Source organism: Myotis daubentonii, chromosome 10 (genome assembly GCF_963259705.1).
Source record: "Myotis daubentonii chromosome 10, mMyoDau2.1, whole genome shotgun sequence".
NCBI lineage: Eukaryota > Metazoa > Chordata > Mammalia > Chiroptera > Vespertilionidae > Myotis > Myotis daubentonii.
Window position 1 is genome coordinate 36,046,273 of NC_081849.1, and position 12,126 is coordinate 36,058,398.

The following is a 12,126-nucleotide window of genomic DNA, read 5'->3' on the forward strand; positions in this document are numbered from 1 at the left end:
ATTTTAAAGCAATGTATCATAAATTAACAGTTTTGTGAATTTAAATGAGAAAAATTAATTTCCTATTCCAGTTCTAGCATTGTTATATTCTGTGTGACATCTAACAATTTATATTAATTCAATCATTTTGATTTGCATGCATCAAATTGATTTATGGAAATCCCTGAGTGTGAGAATAAATCATGTCAGCAAATAGCAAATAATATTTCTGATTTACTGGTATTATAAATATCTCAAGGAAAGGATTTCATTGCTAATATATCTAATTTTATAAAATATGTTTATAAAAGTTATGTATTTTTTATATGAGGATACTGCAATTTAAATCAAACAGGGATGAAAAGTAATGAAACCATAAAGACAGACACAAATGCTTGGTGCTTGAATGTTAAAAACACTCTATTTTATGAGGAAATCTTATAGTGTTCTACCCAAAATATAATACCCTGGAGGTATGTAATACAATGTATGGAAACATTTTGTATAACAGTCTGTACATTAATTGCTATATTTAGATATTTTGCTATATGTTTCATATACCAGTAAAGTTATGTAGGTTCAGTAATATACCTAATGTCACATATCATATATATTATATATTTTATTTACTAAACTCCAAACTAGATAACAAACCAAATTATAGACTCAATTAGTATTTTCACAGCAAAATAAATATTTAATATTCCCTTTAACATATTATGAATATTAATAATTCCATTATTACCTTTATATTTAATAAAGTAATATTAGGTTCCATGTGGCACTGAAATACATTGATGGGTGTTAGGAGTCATTGTAATGAAAGCAAAGTCATCTGGACATAAATTCTTAAATTTCACATGGGTAACGCAATGCAAGTACCATAGACTTACAGTCTGCTAAACCATGTATCTTTTATTTTGTTTTAATTTCCATTAGGTAATTCTTTAATTGCTTTTAAATACTCATAGGTTATGTTTTCATAATAGTATTTTATGTTACTTTTCAAGTTAAATTTTTACAACTGTATTTGGTAAGAAAGTATACTTTGATATATCATGCTAAGTGTTTGAATATACTTAGTTAACTTACTTTTTAAAATTGATTTTTAGAGAGAGAGAAAAACATTTATTTGTTGTTCCCTTTATTTATGCCTTCATTGGTCGATTCCTGTATGTGCCCTGACTGGGAAGAGAACTCACAACCTTGGCGTATATGGGCAATGCTCTAACCAACTGAGCTACCCAGCCAGGGCCACTTACACACTTTTAAATTGTGTATAACCCAGATGACCTGCCGCAATATTATTAAAAATAAAATTATTTAGCAGTTATGCTAAAAAATAATAAATCATAAATGAACTCAATTAAAGCTTAAATGATTAAAACAGCTAATGTTGCAGCATCAAGATTTTTTAAGAAGTAGTTCTTGATATAAAAATAAATGAATTCCTAGAAATACAGAACTAAGGCATAAGACACTTTGAGATATCCAAAGGGAAACAGTCCTTTTTTTTTTACCCGTGACCCAGCTGACATGCTCATTTTCCTGAGAAACCAAGCCCATTGCCATTTGCTGTCAAACACACACACTTCATTCCTGGACCAAATTTATGTCTCCTTTCAGATGATGCCAAGTTGGGCCTGAAAACTTAAGTGGCAATGTTGTCCCTCCTTCTGTTTCCGGAAAGCACACAGCCAAAATAAGGAAAAGCAGGGAAGAACACCCTGTGTCCTCCTCTCTGGATCCCACCTGGTTCCTTCTCATCTATTGAGTAAGGAAAGCAAGCTCAGAGAAAGTGACCTTTCCATCTTCAAATGAAGCCCCCAGTAAAATGGCTTCTAGACGCACAGTCCTGTCCAATTTCCTAGGTTAAAAATGATTTTAGTCCTGCAGCCAAAAAATTTCACCTAGGGTTCAAGATGCCTTTACCTGGACAGAGAGCAAAGGGTAGAAGGAAAGGATAGGGTGTGCTTGGGGCTCTTCCCTATTTTCAGAGATAAATTCTATCTGGAAAATCTCTGGCACCAGTAGTTTCTTTCCATTTGCTGGTATGTGCTAATCTGTATTCTGCAGATCCCCGCAGCTCTGCCTCTGCAACTGTTCCAACCTGGAAGCCTGCCTGGTGAGTTCCAGGCACCAGGTCTACCTGTACTCAGGGTTTCGTTTGTTCAGCTCAGGGACACAACGGGGCTGTGCCTGGGTGTTCGCTCTCTCTAACAACCCAGAAATCCACTCAGAACAGCACATTTTGGTAAGCATAGGGTTCAACTGGTTTATTTACTACTTTTCATCTATTTCTGTCCTTCATTGCCTGAGCTCTCCTGTCTATTTTTGCATTAATTTAGTTCATAATTTGGCTGCTTCAGGTAGTAGAGTAAATCTAGTGTCTGTTATTTTATCCTTACTCATTTATTTTTAAAAACTTCTTCTTCTTGGCTTTAAAATATTCCTATGAAGACTCAAAATATTTAAATGTAATTAATAAGAACATGCACCGTCTCAAAATATACTGCAGCCCACAGAATATGACACTCTTCAAAATAATGACTTGTAGAAAAGAAACTATTTTACATGTCGGAATTCCTGTTTAATATATTTTTAACTTTGTAGTCCAACCATGACAGAATATAAGACAGCTGTGTATGTTCAATTTATAACAGAAAAAAAATATTCTAGGGTTATACTTGGATTTTATGGACTAGGTTAAAAAATAGACAAGTGGATATTGTTTGTTGGTAAAAGTAAAGTCATTATAAAAATGAAGTGCCCTTAATAATATATGACTACATTTATTTATTTTTCTATCTTTATGAAAAACCTTTAATATTTAACTTGCTTCTTTTTAATGTTGTTTCAAAGCCAGTAGGTTATATAAAACTGACATGAAGCTAAGGTGTTTTTAAAGCTGATCATAATGCTCTAGTTTAGAAATTTTAACGATATAGCATTTTTGTTGTTGTTGTTAATCCTCACCCTAGGATATTTTTTCCATTGATTTTTAGGGAGAGAGAAAAACATGGATGCAAGAGAGACACCGCCATTGATTGGTTGCCTTCTGCTCGCACCCCATCAGCCAGGGATGGAACGTGCAATCCAGGTACGCTCCTGTGACTGGGAATCAAACCTGTGACTCTTAGGTGCACGGGCTGACACTCTAACCACACAGCATACTGTCCAGGACAAGACATAGCAATTTTGAGTATCTATTATTTTTGGTTTCACTTTAATTTGGTTTTTCAGAATGAGAACTAAGTAATAAGTAGGAAGTACTTGTCCTCTCCTGCTTTGAAGTCATCTTCATTTATAATATAGGAACAGGGATGCTCTAATATTTTTTGAGTGGAGACAGCACAAAGAGCAACTGTGAAGCAGGTAGCATTGGGCTCTGAGCCCCTTTCATCACCTCTTGCCCCTACCACTGCTTATCTCCTGCAAATTTTCACTCTTTCCTCTTTGAGTATCATGTGTTGTGATTCCAATCAGAGCTTCCTTTACTTTACACTGCAGCATCAACCACTTCAAAAGTGCAGAAAAGAAACTTGTAAGCCAGAGAAAGCATATTGGAAGAGTAAAATCAGAGAAAATAGGCAACAATGGAAGACAGTTTTTAGTTACGCATTTTCTTGCATATAGTTAAGTGAAATATTACATGTGATTCAATATTACATTATATAAAATGAAATACAAATGAGTTATGTACTTTGTTTAAGGCTTTGTCAAGTTATTTACAGTTACAATAAAGTATGCTATACAATTATTAATTATGACTACAAACTCATAAAATAATTTCTAATGAATTGCTTTCTATGGAATAAATAACAGGAGAAAAAGTTAAACCACATTTTTGTCTGAAGATTACAAATCCCTACTTCCTTAGGGATTATTTGGGGGACAACAATTCCTTTTCCATAGTTCCCCAATTTTCTTGACTTCATATCACCAAATTCTATCTGCCTCTTATAAAATATTCTGTTAGCAAACAGAAGCTAAAAAATAAATCTGTTTTCCTAAAGCAGAGACCCACTTTGAATATTAACACACTAAATGTGTAACTTGGGTTCTGCTTTACTCGGAATCACCTTTGTGGATGTTTTATTTTAAAGATCTATATTAATATGATAAAGATAAAATAAATGAGATGCTTTTTGTATTTAGTTAAGGTTTCCCCATCACCTCTCATGGAAACCCAATTAAAATTTTATGAAAAATATACAGAGATTATTAAATATTCCTCAGGCAGCCGTGAATGTGTGCTTTCATAGCTACATTCGCTGTCTCAGATACAGACCTCCAGCTACACAAGAGTGCATTTTTTGGTTTATTTTTTAGTATCTAGATGAAAATTTTGAGTAGCCTATTAATCTCAAAAGATACATAGTGGTTGTTTTAGAATTGATATTGAAATGATAAATTCATTTCCCAGCACTGTTTAAAAAAGGCATATACCTTTAGGAACAATGGCATAGTCTAATCTCATTTAAGATAAATTTCAGGTTCTATTATTTCAATATTATGTTCATCATATTTTTCCATAATTTAAATGATAAACTATGCCTGCAGGAAAACTGTTTCCCAGTCAAATAAGACAGACCAGGCTTTTGAAACACACTGTTATGTTAATATTTTCCACATAAATTTATTATGAATAATGATTCATTTTCTTTGGAATTAAGGAGCTATAATGCAGTTTCATTTATCTTCCTGAATAATATTCTCTTCCTTTTGCTCTGTAGCCTCAGTCCCCAGGCTATAGAGACACTACCTAATAAATTTTTATTTGGCAACTCTATAGAATTCTGAAATGGTACAAACTAAATTCATGTTACAGTGGAAGTTCAGAATGCAAGCGTGCACATGGATCTATTTATTTTAAGCTATAGATCACTGATATTTCCGCTGTCATATAAATCAAAGGTCGTAAACATGAGCTGGATAGCCTGACAATAAATTCTGGGTCTTGTGGACTAAAATAAAGTTGTAATATATTTTACCTACCCCTTGCCCAAGTTAAGATAGAAATGCATAATTAGCTTATATTGCAAGGTGTTATCCCGACAAGATTCTCATTGTAATAGTACAGAGACAGGCACAGTAGGTTTACAGTTGTGAGTATGCAAAAACATTGAGTTTATTCCTGTATTATTTTCCATATGAAATGTAAACCTACTTTTGCCCCACCATGTATTCTCCCCAAGCAGAGGGTACAATGTTTCTAAAAAAAAAAAAAAAAAAAAGGATGACCCTCTTGTTTTGCAGTGAGCTCTTGAGGTCAGGAATGGTAGCTCTGATAATAAGACCCAGGGTCATTGCTGAACAGTATTTTGCTGCCACTTACAATCTAGACTTAAACATCTTTATGTATGATCTTCTCTACAATCAGCCCAAATTTATAGGCTTTCTTTACATGAAGGGAGAGAGATTATCTTACACCAAATAATGTAATTTTCATAAACATTTCTTAGTAAGCAATTACACCTTTATGTGTCATTTCCATTTCTATGGTGATTTTCATTTCAATGTTGTATGCACCCTACAAACTGAATTCATCCTATAGTCAAGTTTATTATAAAGTCTTCCTTCCTTCAGCAAACCAAATTGACTTTTGGGTTTTGATTAGTGGCATTCCTCTCCTAGTGCCTAAAATGCAAATCACAAGTACATTTTTTATTTCTCCCTTCCCCTTATTCCTATAGTGAATTGACCAATCCACTGTCAAACTCTCTAGAAATCAGTAACAAAAAGGACAATGGAGAAACTTACAAATACACAGAAACTACATAGCACACACTTGAATAGCTATTGGGTCAAAGAAAAAATCAAAAGGTTAATTAGAAAAAATATTGACACAAAAAGAAAACACAACAAAATTTATGAAATATAGTAAAAGCAATACTAACAGGGAAAGTTATGGTGACAAACACATTCATTAAAAAATAATTTAAAAAAACACAATCGATATGAATCATAAAGAGGAAATAATAAAGATTCGAGAAGTGAAATATAGAATGTAAAAATAGAAAAAATTCACAAAACTGAGTGTTTTTAAAATAAAAAACACACAAAATTGACAAAACCTTAGCTATACTAACCAAGAAAAAAAGACAAATTAATAAATTCAAAAAATACATTACAAATGATGCCACATAAATAAAAAATATCATAAGGTACTATTATAAACAACTTTTGGCTATTGCTAATAAAAATGTAAAAACAGGTATAATCTCCTTAGGAAAGTATTTCATTGTTTTTGTTAATTCTATGCCTGTATATACCCTTCCCACACCACACAGATGAATAAATGAATGAACTGCAGTAGGACATGTATAAATAACAGTAACTATCCAAACTCTCTTGCATACTAATTGATCTCATGAAAGAATTGATCAATTGTGAGTTGTTTTGTGATTATAATTTACAGAATATTTTCCCTTGTTTAAAATTCAGGGATTTAGAAAGTATCTATTACATTGACTTCCAATGTCAGAAGCACAAAAATGGGAAATGATATATGTGCATTTGACCACAATAAATGCAAGTTAAATAAATCTACATCCTTTTTTCACATTTAAAGTACTGCTTTGTATTTGATTCTGGTGTGAAAACATGCTGTATATCATGTTTCCCCAGGTATTTCTAGCAGGACACACCTTGATATAGGGGCAAAAATGAGCACTCTCCCAGCAGTGACAGGCAGCATTATCTTTTAAAATGTTAATTTTCAGTGTATAAAATTGGTTTCATTTAAAAAGACTACTCTTGTGAGTTGTTTCATTGTCTCAGAAAATTCCATTAAAAAATAACAGTAGTGTCTGTATATAAAGCACTATCTAATCTGAGATTTACTGTAGGGCATTTTCTTTTAAAAGCAGGTCTGTGCTTGTTCCTTGTCAGAAAATAAAAGATGAAAAGTGGCCTCCATGTAGTGGAATACTAAAGTGGGCATACCAGGAAATTAATATATTAAAACATATGCCACTTATTGAATTTGCAAAAGGACACTTGAACACTACTCTCAAAAGTTTTAGGAGTGTAAAGTTGACAGCAACCCATCCTCATTACTAATGATAGCCCATAAAGTATACCAACCATATATAAAACAAAAATAATGTAGGGTTAGACTGCAGAGAATGCTGGTTACCTGCCTGCGTATATTCTCCATTTTTTCCCTTTAGAAAATGAATTAAAGATGTAAATTTGTCTTAGGGTATATAGTTTTAAAGTAGAATCCAACCATTGCTGTTTAGAAATAAGAAATCACCTTAAAGGGGGCTGACTCTGCTGGATATTTTTTGTTTGATGCTTCTTTCTTCCTTCTTACTGCTTTGTAGAGTATGGATTAGATAACTAAAGATACAATGTCTATCTCAAAAAAAAAAAAAAAGAAAAGAGTCCGTCTTTGAGTTTGGAAACTTGTCAGAAAACTGACAGAACAGATAAAAGAGATTAGGTTCCTGATGACTCTGGAGACGCCTTAACACATTGCGTACCACATAGAAATCTCTAAGATATATGCCAGGGGCCACACGTTTTTGGGTAAACTGCACGTTATTTAAATCATCATAACTACAGATCATAATGCACTTTAGGTGTTGTTTTTCAATAATTATAACATTTTTATTTACAAAAACAATTAAACAATTAAAGTTCCTAGTACTTTAGGGGCTATGTGTTGGACCATAGGTTCAAGCTTACAACCACAGCCCTTGGCTATGATTGTGCTGGGAGAGCCCTGCCCTCCAGCTGGGACTTGCACGTGGCAGTGAGAGGACCCTGCCCTTTCATTAGTCCGAGGCTTGAACCTGGCCAAAACACTGTAACCGCGCCCCACAGTGGACAAGACAGTGTGTTGACATCTAAGGTCCATAACAGATGGCGCGTGAAAACCAAGAACACTTGTGAGCGGCCCTTAACAGATGGCGCGCGAATCACAAGAAAACTCCTGAGCTGTACGCGATGTGTTAACATCCACATCAACCCTGGTCTGCCTAGGTTTTGAATCCTTTTACATATAAGAAACATTAAAATATTAAAGAATACATGTACCCCATTTTCAAATATGCACCCCTATTTTCATAGCAGTGTTATTTAAATGGTGTCCCAAAATTCACGCAAGAAGTAATTTTGATAAAAAACACAGGTTTATAATTAAAAATTGTAAATTTTTTATTGATTCATAAAGTATACAGGATAGGGTTATGTATGGAATAGCATATCCGGTAAATGGCCTCCATGGCTTTGCTGGCACATATGCACTCTTTTGTTGAAATTTTCCATGACCGTTTTTGCATAAATGTGGCTGAATTTCGTTGACACAGCTCTCAAGTTCCTCCTTCAAGGCATGGGTGGTCATGGACTTGTTGGCATAAACCTTAGACTTCAAAAAACCCCAAAGAAAAAAGTCCAAACGGCATTAAATCACATGATCTGGGTGGCAAATTCTGATCACCAAAACGGGAAATTTCACGACCAGGAAATGATTCATGCAGTAATTGAATTGTTTCTCGGGCTGTATGGCATGTGGCACCGTCTTGTTGAAACCACATGTCGTCCACATCCATATCTTGCAATTTAGGCACAAAAAACTGGATTATCATGTGCGATAGTGAGCACCATTAACTGTTATTGCCTGAGCAGCCACATTTCGATCATGGAAAATTTCAACAAAGGAGTGCGTATGTGCCAGCAAAGCTGTGGAGGCCATTTACCCGATATGCTATTCCTTACATAACCCTATACTGTATACTTTATGAATCAATAAAAAATTTACAATTTTTAATTATAAACCTGTGTTTTTTTATCAAAATTACTTCTTGCATGAATTTTGGGACACGCTTTACAATGGCTAAGATCTGGAAACAGCCCAAATGCCCATGAGTAGATGAGTGGACCATAAAACTGTGGTACATATACACAATGGATGGACCTGGAGATTATCATGCTAAGCGACATAAGCCAGTTAGAGAAAGACAGATATCACATGATCTCACTTATATGTGTAATCTAATGAGCAAAATAAACTGATGAACAGAATAGGTCCATGAATGCATGGGACAGAATGACAGATTTCAGAAGGGAGGGGAGTAGAAGCCACAGGGAGAGATTAACCAGAGAATATATAAGCATATATGCATAACCCATGGAGACAGACCGTAGTGTGAGGAAGGCCTGTGGTGGGGTGGGGACTAGGTGAAGGGGAACAAAGGGGGAGAAATGGGGAACATCTGAAATACTGTCAACAATAAATTAAAAAACTAATAATAAACTACTTCCATTAAATAACTTTTTTAAAGTTTTCTATTTAACAGAAATAAATTTAATATCTACACTAATAAAAGGCAAACATGCAAATTGACCGTTCCTTCGCTATGCCTTAAGCCATGCCCACCAGCCAATCAGAGCAACTATATGCAAATTAACCCAACTAAGATGGCAGCTGGCAGCCACGGAGCTAGAGCAAGCAGGAGGCTTGGATGGCCCAATGATGGAGGAAGCCAAGCTTCCCCGCCCGCCCTGGCTGGCTCTGAGCTCCACTCAAGGCTACAAAGTTTCAATTATAGAAGGTAAACAAATCCCAGAATAAAAAAAAAAAGAAAAGAAAAAAAGGAGAGGCTGGGAGCTTCTGTCGCCAGGGGGCTTGACCAGCCTGAAAACAGCCCTCAGCTCCTCACCCAGACTGGCCAGGCACCCCAGTGGGGACCTTCCACCCTAAAGGGGGTGTGGCCAGCCTGAAAACAACCATCAGCCCCTCACCCAGGCTGGCCAAACCTCCATGGGGTGAGGGTCCCCAATGGGGAAGGAGGGGGCTTGACCAGCCTGAAAACAGCCATCAGCCCCTCACCCAGGCTGGCCAGGCACCCCAATGGGGACCCCCACCCTGAAGTGGGTGTGACCAGTTACAAAAAGCCATCAGCCCCTCACCAGGCTGGCCAGGTACCCCAGTGGGGACCCCCACCCTGAAAGGGGTGTGAACAGCCTGCAAACACCCATCAGCCCCTCATCCAGGCTGGCCAGGCACCCCAGTGGGACCCCCACCCTGATCCGGGACATCCTTCAGGGCAAACCAGCTGGCCCCCACCGTGCACCAGGCCTCTATCCTATATAATAAAAGGGTAATATGCAAATTGACCCTAACAGCAGAATGACTGGTCACTATGACACACACTGACCACCAGGGGGCAGATGCTCAATGCAGGAGCTATCCCCTGGTGGTAAGTGCGCTCCCACAGGGGGAGCTCTGCTCAGCCACAAGCCAGGCTGATGGCTGCCAGCACAGTGGTGGTGGCGGGACCCTCTCCCGCCTCCTCAGCAGCACTAAGGATGTCCGACTGCAGCTTAGGTCTGCTCCTTACTGGTAAGTGGACATCCCCTGAGGGCTGCTGGGCTGCCAGAGGGATGTCTGACTGCCAGCTTGGGCCCAATCCCCCAGGGAGCAGGCCTAAGCCAGAAGGTGGACATCCTCTGAGGGGTCCCACACTGCAAGAGGGCACAGGCCGGGCTGAGGGCCCCCTCCCCCCCACACACCGAGTGCACTAATTTTTGTGCACCGGGTCTCTAGTATGATATAAAGTTTGATAACGAAGTATCTATTGTAATTAACAGAGTAAAACCCTGGAACTGACTGAATGGAGAAGGTAAGGAAAATACTAAGCATTCCAATAGTGTAGGCTAGAGAGCTGACAATTCTTGTTGTATGATAGCAAAATATTTGTTCAAATTGTTGCCTGCTGCATATTGAAAGGTAGATAATATGCCAACCTGGGTTGTAATATCACAACCTCTTGTACTATTATAGAAAAAAGTAAAAGTGTAGCGTGTGCTCAATCTTTGTCACGTCAGTTGATAAACTGAAATTAGAACTAGGAGGAAAGTAAGCAGAGATCAAAGATACAAGGCTCAGGAATCCATCTATAATGGCTTACAGTCTAATTTCATTGAGAATTCATTAATTTGGAAGAAAGCTGGGGTGAAAAAGATAAATTCTACTGTATTCCAACCTGGTGCATTTATCAACTCCGCCTGTTAAAGGGCAGCAATAGCAGGAGATGAACTGTTCTCCTGTTATAGGAAGCACACTGATGAAGGTCAGGGTGAGGTCTGGCATTGCTGCCTGATCTTATTCTTTCAAGTGTATTCAAAATAGTCAGTGCTACTTCAATGCATGGGTAATGTGAAGAACGCAAACTTCAATAAGTATAACGTGAGATTCTTCAGTTTAGCAACTATATCTGGATGTGAATTTCAGTTATGGATATTTATACATAAAACCAACTGAGGGAAATATGCCAGCAATTGCTAATATTTGTAAGCACTTTCATAGCCAATAAATCACCCTTAAATTCCTTAAAGAGAGTCCAAAATCCCTTGCCCAGGAGAGGTGTGCAGTCCCCTAAAAGAGGGTCTCCCCCAGTGCCCATGTCAGACAAGGTTGTGGAGGAGAACAAAGAACTTGGCAGAGAGTAAGCCACACTCTGTGTGTAATAAATATGGGGTGTCCCCAAAAATGCATACACACTTTAACAGCTGACAACTCACTCAATTTTCACTCCTTTTCAGGGTTAACTGCTTTGAAATAATGAGTGAAGCTAGACTAAACTTTGAACAAAAGAAATTTATCGTGAAGTGCCACTAGACTTTTTTATGGGGACACATAAAAGATAAAGTTTATGGTACAAAACCAGCAACAGCAGACGAATTGAAAGCATACAAATACTGAACAAAATTATTCTTGATATTTGGGATTTTATTGCTTTGCATTATCATCAGTGCTTGGAACAGAATGTCACCAGTTTGAAAACAGGCATTGACAGAAAAAAGTATTAATTTCTGTAAATTATTTTAAATATTGAAAATGAAATGTTGATAAACACTGACTTTATAATCAACGTGTGTATTCATTTTTTGGAACACCCTGTATAGAGAGAAGAGAGGAAGAGGTAGTGACAGAGACAATGTAGAGGCATCATCTATTTATCTCATTAACTATCCAAAATGCCTATGAAATAATCAACAATATTACACTCTTTTTATTTATTAGGTAATGGGCTTTAAAGAAATTAAGTAACTAAGCCAAAATATAATGGCATGTAAATGCAAGAGCTAAGGTTGGCTAACAGAGTAGGCTATGTCCTTACAGATAGAAATTAA